Raw genomic sequence first — 18,944 nt, 5'->3', positions numbered from 1 at the left:
ACGGGCGCTGGCAAAAGTAAAAGCGGATCTCCGGGGTCCCTTGGCTCGTGTACACCCGCCCGCACCGAGACAGACACGCTCCTGGGGTGAGTTGGCTGGCAGCTGCCACGGGAGGATTAGTTACCCAGCAGCCACACCAAACAGGGAGACTCAGTAGCGAAGCCAGCACAGAAGCCGCCCCAGCAAAGAGCGCAGGACGCGTTTCCTACACCAGGCTCCGGCAGCTCCAAGCGACCCCCGCAATCATCCTGCCGCCCAGCGCCCAGCCACCGAGAACGGCTCCCCACGCCGGGGCTCTGACCCGGTGAGCCCCCTCCGTTCCCTGCCCCACCACCCCCGGAGCTCCCCCGCGCCCCCGGGTCTCCCAGCGCAGCTTCGTATTGCCCCGACTCCCTCCGCCCACCGGCTTGTCCCCCTCCCCACCGCTCACCCCAGACGCCCCCCGGCACTTCACTGCTCGGGCTCCGTGCGGCGGCGGCACAGACGCATCCCCCCTCCCCGAGCGCTCGATCCACTTCCGCTACCCGTGGGGCCGGCAGCGGAAGGGCCGGTTGTGAAGACGGAGTTGTAGGTGCGCATGCGCCTCGGAGCTGTCGCCGCCGCCTCCCGCTGCTCCCCTAGGCGCGCGGCCCAAGGTCAGCAGCGAGCGAGCGTGTGCGCGCCCCTGCCCCTCCCTGTCTCAGGAGCAGAGACTTGCTCCTTTCACGGCGCCGCTGGGCTCACGGACCCTTCCGCAGCCAACGGTTCGGGCGCGCCCGCGCCCCCCGAGAACCCGTGTGCTGCGCGCTCTAACCCAGCCCCTGTTTTAACCCTCTCCCCCGCCCTGACCGAGACCGACCCCCCGCGGCTGCCCCTTAGCGGCCACAGACCCCCCTCCCTACCCAATGAGCGTTCCTGTCAATCGTGCCCTTAGCCCCGCCCCCACCATCACACTCAGCATTCCACGCTCTACTGCCCCCCCGCAGTGTCCACACCCCAGCTGCTTGCACAGCCCCACCCACCTTGAGCCGCCTCGCAGCCCTGCCCGCACAGCCCCCGTGCCAGGTTCCACAGACACTTGCACCTGAGTAACGCACACCCCCCCCCCATTCTGCATGCTCCACCGCCTCCCTTGGTCTTAGTGCTCTTGCTAACCTCCTTTTAGCTGAGAAACCTGCCTTTCACAGTAGCCTGCCTCTGGAGGCAGGGGCATCACAGCACCTCAAGACCAGGCCTGATTCCAACAGGCTGATTGGGCCTTAGTTCTCCGTGCTACTGTGTTGTAGTATCAGAGATGCTGGTCTTGAGACTAGCATTAGAGCATTCATGTGACAGTAGATAAGGAAGTTGAGAGATGGATGGTGCCCACCTCATTCATTAGTATTACAGTAGCATCAAGAGGCTCTGGCTGAGATCAAGCTCTTTTATATTAGGCACAGTCCAAACAGTGCGACAGTCCCTATCCCAAACAGATTATAATATATTCCTATTTTGGGACCTATTGATTAAAAAGTACTATATAACATTATACAGAGAAGGTAAGCATCATTATCCTCATTTTACAGAGGCACAGATTAAGTGACCTTGGGCAAGGTGTGTAATTTGGTGAGCATACCTTCTGCAAAAGGTTAATTTACCATGCTGCATGGGACTGCTTTTCAGAGACTGGCATCATATAAACCCTTTTTTCCTGTACCCTATTAATACACCTGACTGACATTGGTTATTTGGTCTTGAGTACATTTCATAACAATCCAAAGTGTCAAACAATTGACTATGCAATTTATCAACAAACCAAATATTTTAATCCCAGCCCAGTGCCTCCACAAATCATCATTCCTCCCTGTGACTCAATCCCAACTAATTCTCCTCTGCTACTTTTATGATGTTCACTAAGACTGTCAGTCACACCTTTTATGAAGGCCAATATCACACACTGAGCTGATGCTTTAACATATAATATATGCTAGGAAGCATACTAATCTATGAAAGCTAGCAACCACCTGAAAGAGGAATATTTGAGTACATTTAAAAAAAAATAGAAAACTCTGGTTTAAGATGTCTATCTCCAGGATATATTTTCACTCTTAAAGGAAATAAAGATAACTCCCAACCCTTCCCACTAGGAAGGGAGCCAAACACTAAAAATAGCCTCTTTTTAGTAAGAGGCCATCTAGACTCCAACAACATGGAGAGCATCCTTTGGGATGCCAATATAAGTGTTGAGCATCCAGAGTAGATCTTTTAAACACAATCATTCCTTTGGCGATAATGTTGTATTGAGTACATGATGTATTTTGTCATTCAAGATCAAAGTGTGATCTAGGCATGCTAATGAAGGCTTGACACCCGGTTTTTAAAGAAATATAAAGGATGGTCATACAAGGAATCTCACTGACAGCCTGTCAAACAAAGCTGAAGTGACAGGCTAATCAATCAGTCTTCAGCAAGAGAAGAGGGAAAAAAATCTGTCAGTTCATAAGTTATGTTTACAGCAACCAAATTACAAAAGGTTAAAATTAAGTCTCATAACTCATTAGTATGGCTTTCTGAAGCCATCAGCTAGGCAAGATCAAGAAATAAAGCCTTTATATCTGAGTATTTGTTTATATGCAGATATGCTTCTGACTGTTTAAAGTTATGACACCTCCCAAACTATAGTCCCAGATTTGGACCTTAGCATCCAAAATATGGGGGTTAGCATGAAAACCTTCAAGCTTAGTTACCAGCTTGGACCTGGTACTTGCTGCCACCACCCAAAAAATTAGAGTGTTTTGGGGCACTCTGGTCCCCCTGAAAAACCTTCCCTGGGGACCCCAAGACCCAAATCCCTTGAGTCTCACAACAAAGGAAAATAATCCTTTTTCCCTTCCCCCCTCCAGGTGCTCCTGGAGAGATACACAGACACAAGCTCTGTGAATCCAAACAGAGTGACTCCCCCTCTCCGTTCCCGGTCCTGGAAACAAAAAGGACTTTCCTATTCCCCCAGAGGGAATGCAAAATCAGGCTAGCAAATCCAACGCACACAGATTTCCCCTGATTTCTTCCTCCCACCAATTCCCTGGTGAGTACAGACTCAATTTCCCTGAAGTAAAGAAAAACTCCAACAGGTCTTAAAAGAAAGCTTTATATAAAAAGAAAGAAAAAAATACATACAAATGTTCTCTCTGTATTAAGGTGACACAACACAGGGTCGATTGCTTAAAAGAATATTGAATAAACAGCCTTATTCAAAAAGAATACAAATCAAAGCACTCCAGCACTTATATTCATGCAAATACCAAAGAAAAGAAACCATATAACTTACTATCTGATCTCTTTGTCCTTACACTTAGAAACAGAAGATTAGAAAACAGAACTACTTCTCCAAAGCTCAGAGAAAGCAGGCCAGAAAACAAAGACCTCGGACACAAAATTCCCTCCACCCAAAGTTGAAAAAATCTGGTTTCTTGATTGGTCCTCTGGTCAGGTGCTTCAGGTGAAAGAGACATTAACCCTTAGCTATCTGTTTATGACAGGAGGGGAGTACACAAGTGCTGATTTAACCTATATGCGATAAGAAAAAAATATCTGCTTTCATGGGGGGAGGAGGAGGAGGAGAACAGGTAAGTTAGTTGTTCTAAAGATATATAATGTATGATTTCAGGCTCTGCCCAAAGAGTTGCCATGACAGATGGTGGTCCATGCTGTCTGAGAGTGAGCCTGTAGAGTTTATGGATGCCACTGCAAAGTATCCCAAAAAAAGACTATCATTGTAACAGTGAATCACCGACACACAGATTTTAGTGACCCATCTGTAAAATTGTGTCCCGCTTAGTTTCAGTTGGAGAAAGTGCAAGAATAGCAACACAGCTAAACATATCCTGCCCATTCTTATGCTTTTTACAGTGTCATGTTTATTTCTTCTCATTGCTATGATCAGCATTAGTCAAGGAGCTACAATGAGCTAGACCAAAGAAGAACATGGAGCTAGCATAAATGGGAAACTAACTAGGATAATTCAGTTTACCAGGTAAATTAAATGACAGGTTGTCCACTAAATGAGTCCTCATGCTACTGCATTAATTTATGAAAGCTACTCCAACTGCTATTTTAAGGCAAAGTATGCAAGTTTACAGCAATTCTTAACATTTTTTCTTTAGCAAGGAAAGAGTCAGTGCAAGCCCTTTAGTTCTTGCCAATATTTACAGCCACATGCCACTTACACTTGCTTTCCAATATAACACTACAAAAACAGTGTTTACATCTGTAAGCCATAGGACTTCAGCATTTGGCCCTAAACAACTTCAGTCTGACCTAGAGTATCTATTATTTGGTGATCTCATCTGAATTATAAGCATTTCTTAAAAGAAATTGTGACTAGTTCTGTTTCCAACATCCTTACTCCCACCTACAGGGTTCTGCTCATTAAAAAAATCCTAGGTAACACTAGTGTATCTCAATCCACTGCAGCAGTTTTTAGAAATTTTCTGACCCTAACATGAGCCTGATAAACCAAAGTGTCAGAACAGCCTTATTAGTTTCAGGTTCCACTCAAAAGCTTTGGTTTTAGCAGGAGCTATTTGGCAAACAGGACATTAAAAGCCTGAAGATAAATACCAGAAATCAGAATTAAAAATGGAAGTTGCTTTAAAAAAAAAAAAACAAAAAAAAACCATCTTCACATTCGTGGTCATCAGTCATATGCATACAAATACTACTCAGAAGTCTCACAATATAATAGAATACTAGTCTGAAAATCAAAGGAGTAATATTTTCTATTTTGTTTCAATTCCAACCGAATCATTAGAAGAATGAAGATTATTAACTAACTAGAGTATGAAAGGCAGAACCACAAGATATTCAAGCTCCACAACTAAAACTCTTGCAAAAAAAGTATGTAACACCAATGGGTATTTGAAAAATCTGATCTGAAAGTAGAATCAGAACACTGATTGAAATAAAATTTTGGGGTATTTTATATTGATATTGCATTTCAAAAAAATTTTCATCTCAATTACATTTTGTTTAATATATTCTGAAACACTTTCCCCTTTCCGTCTAGGTAAAAATCCAAATGACCCTTCCCCTTCCCCACAAAACCAACACTGAAACATCCTTTTAAAGATGGATTTGTTTAAATATTATTGACATTGATAAGTTATTAGAATAAAGCTTGCCCAGGACTTTGTTTTATTCATGAGAAGTAGAAGTGTACAGAAGTTTTAAAATCCTGGAAAATATTTCAGGTTATAAAAACTATTAATTCTATATTCTAAAACATCCCTGGATTTTTTTAAATGGTCTATAACAAAGAGATGCCAAGAGAGAAGCCAAGTTCTGAGACACTGGTATCCAATTTGGGGAAATAAAGGGAATGCCTCTTTTAAAAAATGAATTTTAAAGGTTTACTTCTTGAAGTATGATAATTCAGCCTCCCCAAGCACCCTGTACCCTCCTACTTCATAAACTGGCTTTTTCAGGAGGAAAACATTCCCTCATAACAAAGATAATCTCCTCCTGGTGGAAGGGATTGAAGAAAGTGAAAAGTAGACAAAGGTTGGTGCTACAGATCTCCATTTATAGCAATGCACATTTTGTGAGTGCATTGTGTCATTTGTAGAGCTTTCTCCCCTCCTCCATCATAGTATCTGATAGTTAACGAGGCAGCCACTTCAGTTCAGTGGTTCTTAAATTTTTGTATTGGTGATCTTTCATATAGCAAGCCTCTGAGTGTGACCCCTGCCCCTTTATAAATTAAAAACACATTTTTTATATTTCTATTATAAATGCTGGAGAAGTGGGGTTCACGGGTGTAGGTGGACAGTACATGACCCCCATGTAATAACCTCATGATCCCCTGAAGCAGGGGTTCCAAACGCTGTGCCTGTGGTGCCATGGCACCCGCTGGGGCATCTATGTGCTTCCACCTACTGGCCACCGGGCAAGCAGCCGCCAAAAAGTGGCAACGTCAAGAAGCATCACTGCCAAAATGCTGTCGATGCTGCTGCTTTTCAGCAGCAACGTTTCTCGATGTTGCCGCTTCTCAGCGGCATTTCAGCAGCTGCTTCTCTGGCAGCCACAGTCCTTGGTCCGGCACCCACTACACAGAAAAGGTTGGGGACCACTGCGCCTGAAGGGTCATGACCCCTGGTTTGAGAACCCCCGGTGTATAGAATTCCCAGAACAGAAAAGGGTGCTAAAATGGAGTTAAGTTTGAGTATATGTACGAACAAGTTGAGTAAAAAGGTCCCAGGGATGTTTTAAAATTTTCATAAAGTGTTATTTTAAGTGAAGCCTTAATTATGATTTGGGGGGGGGCAGATTTAAGTGAAACCTTAATGTAAGAAATGCACAACTGAGGTACTCAAACAACCTTCGTTCTCCCCTATGACGACAATGAAATAATATACTTATGGTTCATTTCATGTAATCTGAGACCACCAACACTAAAATGCCTAATGTTTCTTTAAACATTAGACTGTTTAAATCTTTTCCTCCTGTACCATAATTATAAAGGTTTCAGATTCTAGCCTCTCAATTATCTATCAGCAAGACAAGATTAATTAATTTTCTAACTTTGTAATCAGGAAAGATGTCTAACCTTCTTCCATATTCATAATATTTCGCTCTCATATTCTTTCCCCCTAGCATCTTCTGTTTCTCCTGAAGATTTCATACAGAGCACACCCCAGCTAATCCTCATCTTGGGCAGCTTGCGTTTTGGATTAGGTCAAAACCCACACCGGAGTCTTTCTAGACAGCCTGCTCTTCCCCTACATTAACACAAGTGAGGATCTTCAACTGTTGCTGGTATGTTCTCAACTGCCCCGGTTCAAGTTGGGTTCTCAAGTGCAGACTCTTCACAGAAGGTGAGTTTCCCTGTTGTACATAGGACTCTAACACCCATGATGGCACCCCTGTTCACACACACTAGCGAAGTGCCATGGCCCTGCTCACAGAAATAGCCAACAGAGCTAGCCAGGCCAGGAAGAAAAAGTGCATGTTATACACTATCCTGGGACAGAAGCTTAAATTGCACCATACGTCAAGCAGGATGCTCAGCTGAGACAGCCACAGTGCCTTCTAGAGGCTCCTGCTACAGTATTTCAACCACATCCATTCAACACCAACCATGGCTTAAAGCCATGATGCAGTACTAGTGCCAGGATGAAAGATACTACCAGTTCGATAGTGGAGTAAAATGTTCTACGGCTCAGAGGAAAACTATTATTGTTCCTTGAATTTAAAACAAGAGGAAAAAGAAGAGCACTCCAGCACAGAGTGTTATTAAAAGGTTTCAGTTACAGTATTGAAGTGTCTGTGGTAAAGCATAAAGACATTCCAGCAATAAGGCTATGAAGCAAAATGAAAATAATTAGTGGTGGTAGAGCAGCTTAGTTTCAATCAAGACCAAGCTGACATGCCAAGAATTTTACTTATGTTGCATATATTAAAAAGAGAAAGCCACCTGTCTCAACACTTAAGACAATTCACAGGATTCCTGTTCTGATCTTGAAAATTGGGGTGAGGAGGATTTACATAATAAGTTAATGAATAGCTCATTACCTACTTGTAAAATTTCAGCTCTGGGCAAAAATAAGCTAATTTCAGCGATGAGTTCTTAGAGGTGATGGGTTTGTTTCTATAAATTCATTCAGACTGAGCCAAAATTTTGATCTAGTGGAAGCATGCTATAGTTTTCTTGGCAAAAGATTTATTCTAAACTTTTGTCTTGTAGGACAATTCACAGTCTATTACAAAAAAGAATCATTACTTGCACATAAATAGAAATCTATTCTTCCCCTTAGAGGTTCTTCCTCCCCTTTTAGAAGGAATCTATTTAAACGTCAGATTTTAAGGTGGGTAGAGAATAAGTGATTTCTGCAGCATGTTGCTATTGTCTTTGTTTCTATAACAAGTACCCTCTAGAATAAAGGCCAGTAGCTTTAAGATAACATGAAATGCTGAAGTGGATGAAAGCACATTTTTATTTTTATTCTCTCTGCTAATATGGCTATGGAATTTGGCCAGGGAGAGGACAAAGAATAAGGCTATTATGTGTGTACACACACCCTTCTTTTGAAGTCTGCTAGCTCTCCTCCTTTACTGAAAATAGTCTATCATGTATTTGTGGCAGATATAAGGTCACATACTGCAATCCGTGTTATCAGTCGCATTCTTGCCTATCTTCAGCAAACCAGAAAGTGTAGGGAGGTGGGGGTTTTTAATTTAATTTCAGGAGTTAAAACTCATGCTTAATTACAAGTGAATTTGAATCCTCCCTACCATCTGGTAGTGGGGACATTCTATACAAATGCATAATTTCAACTGCATATTCTGAAAGAAGAAAATTTGTTTTTCAGCAAAATATTCATCAATTTCCCATTGTCTGTTATAAACCAGGATTAGGCAAGGTCCCTTAAATCAGAATTAAAAGGTGTTTCAGTTTTTAGATTTCAAAAATTGGCAATAAATGTACAAATCTGGAAGAAGCTGGTTTCTTTTTATGTTTACAGTTAACTTTTAAAGTCATCCAAATCAGAGATAATATTGATATGTTCCGGGCAATTTACAGATTTATGTTCAGATTTCAGAAGCTCATTTCTGGCTTTGAGTGTTTTTGTAGTACCCCTACAAAAATGGTCACTCATTTGATTTGCTGAAGTAGGAAATACCAACATGCAGAATGTTAAAACATTTCTAGTTTTTGCAGTTGTGTGCGCTATATGGAAAGTCAGCCATCTAGGGAAGAGTCAGAACTCTCTCAGAATCTTGATGAGACCCAACCCAGAGCAGTGACTTAGATTAGTTACAAGGTGCCCACTGCATATGCAGATGTCATAAAATCCCTGATATAGTTTCCTAAAGTTGTAGGATAAGACTTCCATATCAAGTTGAAGAAACTTCCAGTAGGCCCAGTGTGTATTAACAGTTTGTAAAAGTTGCAGAGCTTTTAAAATTTCACAGCTGAGTTGTGTCGTCTTAGCTCTTTAAATTAGTTGAAGTCCATGATTGTGACAAGTCCTTCCATGTCCCCCACACAATTCTTTAAAGTCTTTTCTTCACTTGATCATTGGAGATGTGAGGATTAAGAATCTACTATCCATAGTGTTTTTTACTGTTCTTATGTGAAGATCCATTTTATTGGAAGCCAGAATCATGTTAGAGTTGCTGATGAGAAAGCTGGGTTTGCAGCAAGACAAGCTCTGATGTCATCAGTGAGCCTATTTTCAAGTCACTGTACCTCTGGGCCTGAAGCATGTAGAACTGTGATAAAGAAATTTTAACAAACGCAATATGAGGGGAAAAATTAAAGTTGTATTTAGTTACTGAATATTCTAACAGTCTATATTATGGTCACCATTTTCACAAAAGACTATGATAAATTTTGTACAAATTTGATCTTGTGAGGTATCTTGAAAATTAATCTGCTGAATATCATAATCCTGTTAAAATGTGTAGCCAGACTATATGTGATGTTATAAGATTCTACTGTAGGATATAGAGGTTGATTTCCACCTCAGATGTGGTAATTTCTCATTCAAACAGCTTAATGGGACTAAATTGGGGAGAGGGGAGCAAATAATATCAATCCAAGAATATTAAAGGAATTGGCACATGAAATTGCAAGCTCAATAGCAAGGATTTTTAAATAATCTAAACTCAGGGCTCAGACCTTCTGACTGGAGAATTGCTAATATAATTCCTATTTTTAAGTAAGTGATCCAGGAAACTACAGGCCTATTAGTTTAACCTCAATTGTATGTAAAGTCTTGGAACCAATTTTGAAAGAGAAAGTAGTCAAGAACAGAGGTGAACAGTAACTGGGAATAAAATACAACATAATTTTACAAAACTTAGATCATGCCAGACCAACCTGGTCACCTTTGAGAAGATAACTGACTTTAGACAAGGGAAGTGCAATAAATCTAATCTACTTGGATTTCAGTAAAGCATATGATACAGTTTCACATGGGAAATTACCAGTTAAATTGGAGAAGATGGTGATTTACTACAGGGTATGGTGAGACAAAACCTATGCTTTTAAGTTAATAATAGGCAAGCAAATACCTCTTTTTTCTTTGTAACTAATCCTGACTTTTATGCATCAATATTGTAATCACTTAAATTCTCTGTTAATACTTTTCTTATTGTTTTATCTTCACTAGTATGTTTGGATTAAGTTGTATGGGAAACTATTTGGGATTGCAAAGATGGTGCATATATCATTTTCCTTTGATGAAACAATGGACTTTCTGTGAGCTTGCATTGTTCAGTAGCATGCTGGACAGTACAAAAATGCACATTTTGGTAGACGAGGCTGGGATTAAAAATTTGCAGGTGTCACTCTGCAGCTAAATTAATGAGTGACTGGTCAGTGCCCATGTACTTAGCTTGGAGAGAATTTGTGTGCTGAAGGCTGTGAGAGCAGGTCAGGAGTGGATGTTCTGACAGCAAGACAGTGTAAAAGGCACCCCAGGTTAGAGAATTAAGGGGACACAGCTGTTCAGTAGTCCAGATCATACACTGGATAATGTCACAAATACTCAACAACAAAGGATCAGATGTCTTATTTATCTTGCACTTGATACATTTTAAATTCATGTATTTTAGATTCATAGTGCTTTGAGTCAAGTGTTTATTTCTGGAACAATGGAAAGCTAATGATTTATCAGATTTAGTTTGAACTAACAAGAGTTTTCTGATATTTCTGTTGGAAAACTAATTAACCTTCTGACTCCTTAAATGAATTGCAGTGATCACACACACACCTAGTGGAAGACCTCATAACTGTAGCATAAGACTACACTACCAGTTGACTGGTACTACAGCAAGTGTATACACCTCCCTTTCCTTTGGCCTCTCAGGGTATGTCTGCCCTGCAGCTAGGAGTGAGCCTCTCAGCCCAAGTACACTGACTCACTATGGACATGTGGGTTTGAGATCCTGATCTCAAGCCTACCCAGTCCCTTACGTTTGAGAGCTTGAGCTGACCATGCACACGGGTATTTTTAGGGCCATAGCTTGAGCTCTGCTAACATGAGTCTACCCAGGCTGTGTAGGTTCACCCGAACCGCTGAGGGGGTGTTTTACTGTGTAGAACTATAAGAAGTTCCACTGCTTTGCATCCATAGAATAAGGATGAGGAGGTAGAGGAGAGATCTGGTATAACGTGCATGGGAGATAGTGGGACATCCCGCTTCTTATGAAAAGACTGTGCTAATAGCAGCATTGCCAACTCTTGAGATTTTAATCACAAGTCTTGCAATAAGTGGTATATTTCTGAAACAGCCAGTTCATGGACTCATATGATTGGGGAGCAGAGAGGGGAATCTCAGTGTTCATTATAGAATTCTAGCCCCTGTAGCTGGAAGAAAAGCTTGAAAATGTGAACTGTAAAGGCTCAAGAACCAGGCTGCGAATAAAGAGAGACCCAAATTTCTTTTTCCAAGTCTCATGATTGAGTTTCTGGAATTGGCAAGATACAAACTCCAGCATGTATCTATCTTGTTTGGTAGGAATTTATCACTAAGATTAGTAGACAAATTCAGTCTAATTGAACATTTTCTGCTGACTAGTTATTTGTTTATATTGCAGTAGAATTCCAGGACCTCAACTGGAATTGTGGCCTTAGTGCTAGGCACTGTGCAAATTCCTAGAAGACTACAGTTTCTTCTGGAGAATCAAAAGTAGTGAAAGGAAAATATGTTGTGCATCTGAGGTTTGTGATCAAAATAGCTTGGTAGCAACAGTTGAATATTTAATGAGTAGTGCTGAGGTAAACTCACTTAGTGTTGGTTACTGCTCTTGGACACAGTTTCATTCAAACTCCCTGGTTTTAGCTTAATTTTAGTGCTTTTTGATTAACATTCATGATATTTGTAACAAGTTCTTGAGATAGGTCTCCTCATAGTGAACCCCCCTGGTTTTATCTAGCAACTTTTTATTGTGGCTGGGTTGGGGGAGGGATCTTAGATTAAGATGTATTATAATATGAATGGATAAACTAGCTATAAGTCAAAGTTTGTACCTCACAGATATCTAGTGGAGAAGCAAGAGTGCTATTACAGATTAAAGCAACAGGGTTTTTCTATATTTTAAAATCTTAACTTCTCATTTGTAGTCTTTTTTGTACACCCAATGTTTGTATAATTATGTTAATATATGAGTCATCTACATAGACTTAGTATTTGGTTAAGTTGACTTCATTAAGTTTCGTGTTACTGTTGCCTATTATTTAACTTATTAAAATTTTGCAAAAGAAGAAAACTACTTAAGAAATTGCTTCAGTAATCAGTTTTGCTGTCATTGATACAGTCACATTCAGCCATGATTTTAGTGATACTGATGTAAGTGAATGACATGACAATGCGTCATTGGTGAGATGTCATCTGTCATTGGTATTGTCAAGTTCCTAAAAGAAAAGTCATTTATATAGGGAATATGCAATTTTCTGTTGTCAATCTAAACTTGACTAGAATTCTATCATGCACCATGTCAACGTACAAACTCTGTACTTCTGTTTCATAGAGTTAAAGGTCAGAAGGGATAATCAAATCTGACCCTGTGTCTATCATATGTCACTAAGTTTCACCAGATAATCTGATATGAACCCCAAAGACTTCTGGGACTGAAATGCTTTGGTCTAACTGAAGACTGAACTGGCGTGCCATGGACAGAGAACAGGAAAGACCAAGGTACTACACCAATGTCTGAGGTCCCTGCAATAGTGACATTTGCCTAGGTGATCCCAGCAGGCAAACTATGCCCCATACAACAGAGGAAGGTGAAAAAAATGCAAGGTCTCTGGTAATGTGACCTGGGGGAAATTCCTTCCCAACCCCAAATCGAGCAATTAGCATGACCTTGAGCATGTGAGCAAGAAACCCCAGCCAGCCATTCTAGAAACAGGATTCTCTGTACCACTTCAGAGCAGGGCCAGATTAGGGATGGACAACGTAGGCATGTGCCAAGGGCCAATTCACTGGAGAGGCCTCAGAGGGTTTACCAACCTGAGTGTTGCAGAGATCCCATGCATAAAAGTTTTGTTTCAACCAATTGTACATCTAGGAAAGATTCCTTCCTGACCCCCACAGGTGACTTGCTAAAGCCCTGAAGCATAAGATTTGGCTAGCCATTGTCTCAAATCCCCCAGGCTGCTAGAAAAGACACGACCCTTAGAATCACTGTCCATTTTAGTGTAGTGCATTGTTTTATGACAAACCATTTGCTGTTTTATTTGAACAAATGCAGGGATTTGAACAGCAAACACATTTGTAAATAGTTGAGGATGCTAAACAAGCTTCACTTGCTAGTAGTTTTGGATGGCAGCCTAATTGTCAGAAATGCTGAACATCCTCAACTCTCATTTATTTCACTGGGGATTGCAGGTGCTCAAATACCTCAGGATTAGGCTCCTACTGAGTTTCACAACTCCCCCCACAAGGTGGTCATTCATTCCCCATTGCCTTACAGGAATGCTGGAAGTGGTCCTTAATTTGTTCACTTAATGTGTGTCTGAAGGGCTAGCATGTCAGGTGCTTACTGTAAGGCATTTGAGATGTGGCTTGAATGTCAACTCCGAAAACACAGGAAGATGAATCAGCAAAAGAGTTTATCCTAGATGGAAAACAATTAAGTTTTATTTGATACCAGTGAGCACAATTCCAGAAGGAAATAAATTATTTTGGGCAAGGATACATTTCATATGTTTTATACAGCACTTGGTACAATGGGGGCCTGATCCTGAGGTGCCTCTGTTGTACCATAATATTTTTATACTATTAAATGCAGAATTCCATATTTAGTGCAGTTTTCAGGTAATTTAGCTTCTGAAGCACAACAATTCACGTAACTGAGGGATTACAACTCAAACATTATCTGAATAAATTTGGAATTAGCATAACGTGATTGATGGAACACCTGGACTACCACTCCCTATTGGCAGATACATATTTTCTAAGGAAATTTAGTGAGCAGCAAACAACTCAGTTATGGCAAAAATTACTATAGGCCTCAAAGTGAGTCTAAATGAAAATATAATATGCCTTCAGTTTCATAGCACTTTGACACCACAGGGAAATGCAGCCACATATTGGATGAAGGACAGCAACCAATTAGTGCATATCATGCTTCCCATCAATGAAGGGAGGGGAGTAGGGAAAGTTTTAGCTTGAGACATGAGGCAAACTTCTGTTTGAAACAAAGTCTTGTTAACTTTATTATACACAGCAGGCAGCACTTTCAAGAGGTCACTTAAAAATAGTGCTGCCGATTAATTGCAGTTAACTCACAGGATTCATTAAAAAAATTAATCATGATTAATCACAGTTTTAATCACACTGTTAAATAGAATACCAATTGAAATTTATCTAATATTTTGGATTTTCTCTACATTTTTATATATTGTATTCTGTGTTGTAATTAAAATCAGACTGTATATTTTTATTACAAATATTTGCACTGTAAAATATTTTTCAGTTCACCTCATAAAAAGTACTGTAGTGCAATCTGTTGTGAAAATGCAACTTACAAATGTAGATTTTTTGTTTTGTTTGAGTGCAGTTACGTAACAGTGTAAAACTTCAGAGCCTACAAGTCCACTCAGTCCTACTTGTTCAGCCAAACAAGTTTGTTTACGCTGACAGAAGATAATGCTGTCCTCTTATTTACAATGTCATCAAGAAGTGAGAACAGGTATTTGCATGGTAGTTTTATAGCTGGCATTGCAAGGTATTTAAGTGCCAGATAAGCTAGATGTTCATATGCCCCTTCATACTTCAGCCACCATCCTAGAGGACATGCTTCCATGCTGATGACACTCATTAAAAAAAGAATGTGTTAATTAAATTTGTGACTGAACTCCTTGGGGGAGAATTGTATGTCTCCTGTTCTGTTTTACCCACATTCTGCCATATATTCAGTGATGAGCTCTCAAAGTTCTAATAACCAGTTCCCTACCAGGTCCTCGCTGGCACTTCAGTGGCGGGGGCGGGCGGGGTGTTCACTCACTCCAAGATTTGGTGGCAGGTCCTTCAGGGGAGGGGGTGTCTTCACTTGCTCCGGGTGAAGACCTGGTACAGAACCACGTGATGAGGTACAAGCCCCACGTGCCCTTCTGTCCCCCCCACATCTGACCCCAACCCACATCCTGCCCCCTCAGAACCTGCAGCTCATCAATCCCCCCTGCACCTTGTCCCCTGACCACCCCCTCCTGAGACCCCCCCACCCTACCTTCCCCTCAGGACCCCACTCCCTATCCAACTCTCCCTGCTCACTGTCCCCTGACCCCATCCACCACCACCCCGAAAGACTCCCAGAACTCCCATGCCTACCAAACTCCCTGGTTCCCTATCCCCAACTTCCCCTGCAAAACCTCCACCCCCTCCAACCGGCCCCTGCCCCTTATCCTACCCCTCCTCCTAGTCCCAGCCCAGCCCCCTTACCATGCTGCTCAAAGCAGCAGGAGCTGCCGAGCTGCCTAGAGCACTGGCACCAGCGGCATGGCTTTCCGGGGCTCTGTGAGATGGGGAGAGAAGCAGGGGAAGGGCTGGGGGACCCTCCTGAGCTGGGAGCTCAGGTGGGCCAGACAAGGTGGTCCCACAGGCTGGATGTGGCTCATGAACCAGAGTTTGCTCACCTGCCGGCCCCTTAAATTTAGAAGGGGGTGTTGAACCAGTTATTAAACAACCAGTTCTTGCAAACCGGTGCAAACCAGCTCACCACTGCATATATTTCAAGTTATAGCAGTCTTGGATGATGACCCAGCACATGTTGTTCGTTTAAAGAACACTTTCACTGCAGATCTGACAAAAAACGCAAAGATACCAATGTGAGATTTCTAAAGATAGCTACTGCACTTGACCCAAGGTTTAAGAATCTGAAGTGCCTTCCAAAATCTGAGAGGGATGAGATGTGGAGCATGCTTTCAAAAGTCTTCAAGGAGCAACACTCTGATGCAGAAACTACAGAATCTTGACAACCAAAAAAGAAAAATCAACCTTCTGCTGGTGGTATCTGATTCAAAATGAAAATGAACATGTGTTGGTTGCACTGCTTGGATTGTTATCGAGCAGAACCCATCATCAGCATGGATGCATGTCCCCTGGAATGGTATTTGAAGCATGAAGGGACATATGAATCATTAGTGCATCTGGCACAAATATCTTGCAACACCATTTACAACAGCACCATGAGAACACCTGTTCTCACTTTCATGTGATATTTTGAACAAGAAGTGGGCAGCATTATCTCCTGTAAATGTAAACAAACTTGTTTGTCTGAGTAGAAAACATCCAAAAATATTTAAATAAGTGACATTCTATTGTTTCACAGTGTGATTAATCATGATTAATTTTTTTAATCACTTGACAGCCCTACTTTAAATGTCATTTTTGCAGAGTTTACAAGCAAATACTGGTAATTGCATTAGCATTTTTAAAATAAACCTAGTTTGATCCTGGCGTTCCCTCTGAAATAAGAGACCTTTTTATTGAACTGTATAGTTTTCTTAATGCATTCCTAATAAAGGAGTAAGTCACTAGTAGTAACCATTGCTTTGCAGATCATTTCACTGCACTAAAATAAAACACCTCTAGTACAGACAGCCTTGTCTTTGTTCTTCTGCAGACTCAAGACTGAGAAAGTCCAAGGTTTTAACCCCTCTTGTTTTATTTGATTGTCATTGGTGGTACTTTGAATTGTTGGACAGATGCTTTTACCACCACTACTGTCATGTTGCTGAGGATAAGAGATTTGACCTTCCAGTGCTCAGCTATTAATTTAAAAGCAACAATATGGGGCCAGCACCCGCCTCCCAACATACATTAATAGCCAAAGAAGATGAGAACAGAACTGTGGCTTCTGGGTTTTCTGCTCAAGTCGTATCATTTCCAGTTGGAGGTTTGCTCATGTGTGTGTTGGGGAGGGGAGAAGGTGGGAATTAATTTGATCTCAACTCCTGGCTGACAGCTATTTCCGCACTATCTGCCAGGAGATCCCCACCTTAGGCCATGCATCCCAGTCAGACTCCTTGGCTTCATCCTTATGGTAATTCCTAGTCAGAACAGAGCTCTGGACTCTTTCCTGAGTAAAAAAGGTAGATCTGGGCTTCTGCAGAATTCTTAAATTGCCACCCTTAAGGAGACAGGTGGTGCTTACCATTTGTTAGGCCTCTGTGTCCAAAGCCCAGGTGAATCATATGCAGGTACATCCAGGATGTGTTATAAGAAATGGTGATAAACACAGTGTTGGACTTAAGTATGCTATATTTTATACACACACACCACTGTAACTCTAATTCTGCTTGGCCTATAAATAAGCACTCTTATTTATTGCATTTAATAATTAAGGGTCTCATTCTCTGTTGCCCTGTTTTCATGTGATTAGATTTAAAACTATCCTTTTTTACTTTAAAATCTATTAATCTGATCTGATCTCCTGTACAACAGGCCAAACAGCCTCACTCAGTAATTTCTGCATCAAGTCAATAACTTTTCCTTGAGCCATAGTAGCTCTCTCAGAAAGTTATCTAGTCACGACTTAAATGGGTTAAAGAGCCATGTGCAATCAGAAATTTCTTTTCCTTGTAGGCACTTGTGGATCAGAGACTTGGTTTTCAGCATTATACTATAGAAGATGTTGGCTAGCACTTTTGGGAAAAATGCAAGACAAAGGACAATGAGATGAACAATGACATCTAATGTGGTGGTGGTGGTCTGTGCTCTAGTCTAAGTGACCTGCAAGTAGCACATGATCTGAAGATTATAGATACCTTCACAGGTGTATATTGGTACAGATATAAATGCCTGGTTCCAATTCAATACTTTCAGAAGGAACTCACATGAAGAGTGAGTTTATATTACCTATGAAGAGGTGCTGGTTACTCAGTGTGGGGGAAGTTCACCAAACCAGCTAGCAATCAATTGTGTCAAAGACATGCCTATTGTCAAATCAAAGAGAGCAAGTTTTTCCTTTGGATTACCAAATTGTGTCCAGTCCTGCAAATTGTTCCATATAGGCTGCTGTCTGCACAGAACTCCTTGTTAGAATCAAGGCATAAATGCAGAAGTTCATACACAGAGTGTATATACGTGAATTATCACGGGACAAAGATAACATTAGCTAACCAAAAATAAATGTATTGAATGTGGCTTATCTGGAATGTAAGTGATCCTGCTAATAAACTGTTGTATAATTTTTTTTTGATCAAGACAGGTTCATGAATGTCAATTACAGTTAGGACTCAGGACAGTTAAATGACTGAGATCACATAACTTCAATGCTTCATAAATATCCCATTTACTCTGCATGTAATTGCTAGTTACCTGCGTTAGCAGTTTTCAACACAATGGTTCTCCCATTTTCCTTAATGGAAGTCAGATGCTCTTTTTTCCTAGCTAACATCAGTTTGAAAAAGCCTGTGGTTTCCTCCTGTGACAGTGTTTTGTCTGGCTTCTGCAATAGGAAGTATAAATTTACAGCAGTGTTTTGGAAATGGATAACCTTGGAATACTCTAATGCTAATTTATAGGGCTGGATAATATAATCATACCAGAAATGAGGTAATATTTTGTCTTGCTAGATAAATTGAAAAATTAGTTCTTTGAGAAGAGCACATTAAAAACCCCTGCAAATACCCCATGAAGTAAAGTGGATAAATTATTTCTATTGTATTTGTTCAAGAGTATGGAGGTTTTTAAACAGCACCTTGAATTTAAGGTCTTATAAGCTTGACAAGAAAAAATTGTCTAGTTTATAGATACTGTGACTATCAGCAGGAGGCAAAATGAATTTTTCTAAGTTTACCTACTTAGAAACTGGGTTGGAACAGGATTAGCCTACAATATTATTAAAACTGCACATCTGTAGATTCTGCTTATTCACTGCAGAAAAGTGGCTCATGGTGGTTTTCAGATACTATTTTGGGATTACTAACAGTTATCCCTGAAGCTGAAGTCAGTTTCTTATACCAAGCTGTCTCC

The 18,944-nt window shown here is 41.0% G+C and overlaps 1 protein-coding gene and 1 long non-coding RNA gene across 5 annotated transcripts in view; one reads left to right on the top strand and one right to left on the bottom strand.

Moving 5' to 3' along the window:
- Window positions 1–516, bottom strand: part of ATP2C1 (ATPase secretory pathway Ca2+ transporting 1) — an 86,216-nt gene extending 85,700 nt beyond the window's left edge. Inside the window, 1 exon segment of the mRNA XM_030551090.1 lies at window positions 431–516. The gene's annotated coding sequence lies outside the window, so the exon portion shown is untranslated.
- LOC115645878 lies at window positions 2–18,220 on the top strand. 4 transcript variants are annotated; one of them, XR_003998856.1, is made up of 4 exons: window positions 2–304; window positions 6,610–6,830; window positions 12,493–12,659; window positions 17,553–18,220. It is a non-coding gene; the product is annotated as an uncharacterized LOC115645878 (long non-coding RNA). The 4 variants fall into 4 exon arrangements; XR_003998855.1 differs by lacking the exon at window positions 2–304 and adding an exon at window positions 540–635 and having other exon boundaries at window positions 12,551–12,659; XR_003998854.1 differs by lacking the exon at window positions 2–304 and adding an exon at window positions 540–635.
- The last annotated feature ends 724 nt before the right edge of the window (window positions 18,221–18,944 follow it).

This window comes from Gopherus evgoodei, chromosome 2 (assembly GCF_007399415.2).
Source record: "Gopherus evgoodei ecotype Sinaloan lineage chromosome 2, rGopEvg1_v1.p, whole genome shotgun sequence".
NCBI classification, from domain to species: domain Eukaryota; kingdom Metazoa; phylum Chordata; order Testudines; family Testudinidae; genus Gopherus; species Gopherus evgoodei.
The sequence above is the reverse complement of the archived record's forward strand: the minus strand, read 5'-3'. Positions and strand labels throughout refer to the sequence as shown.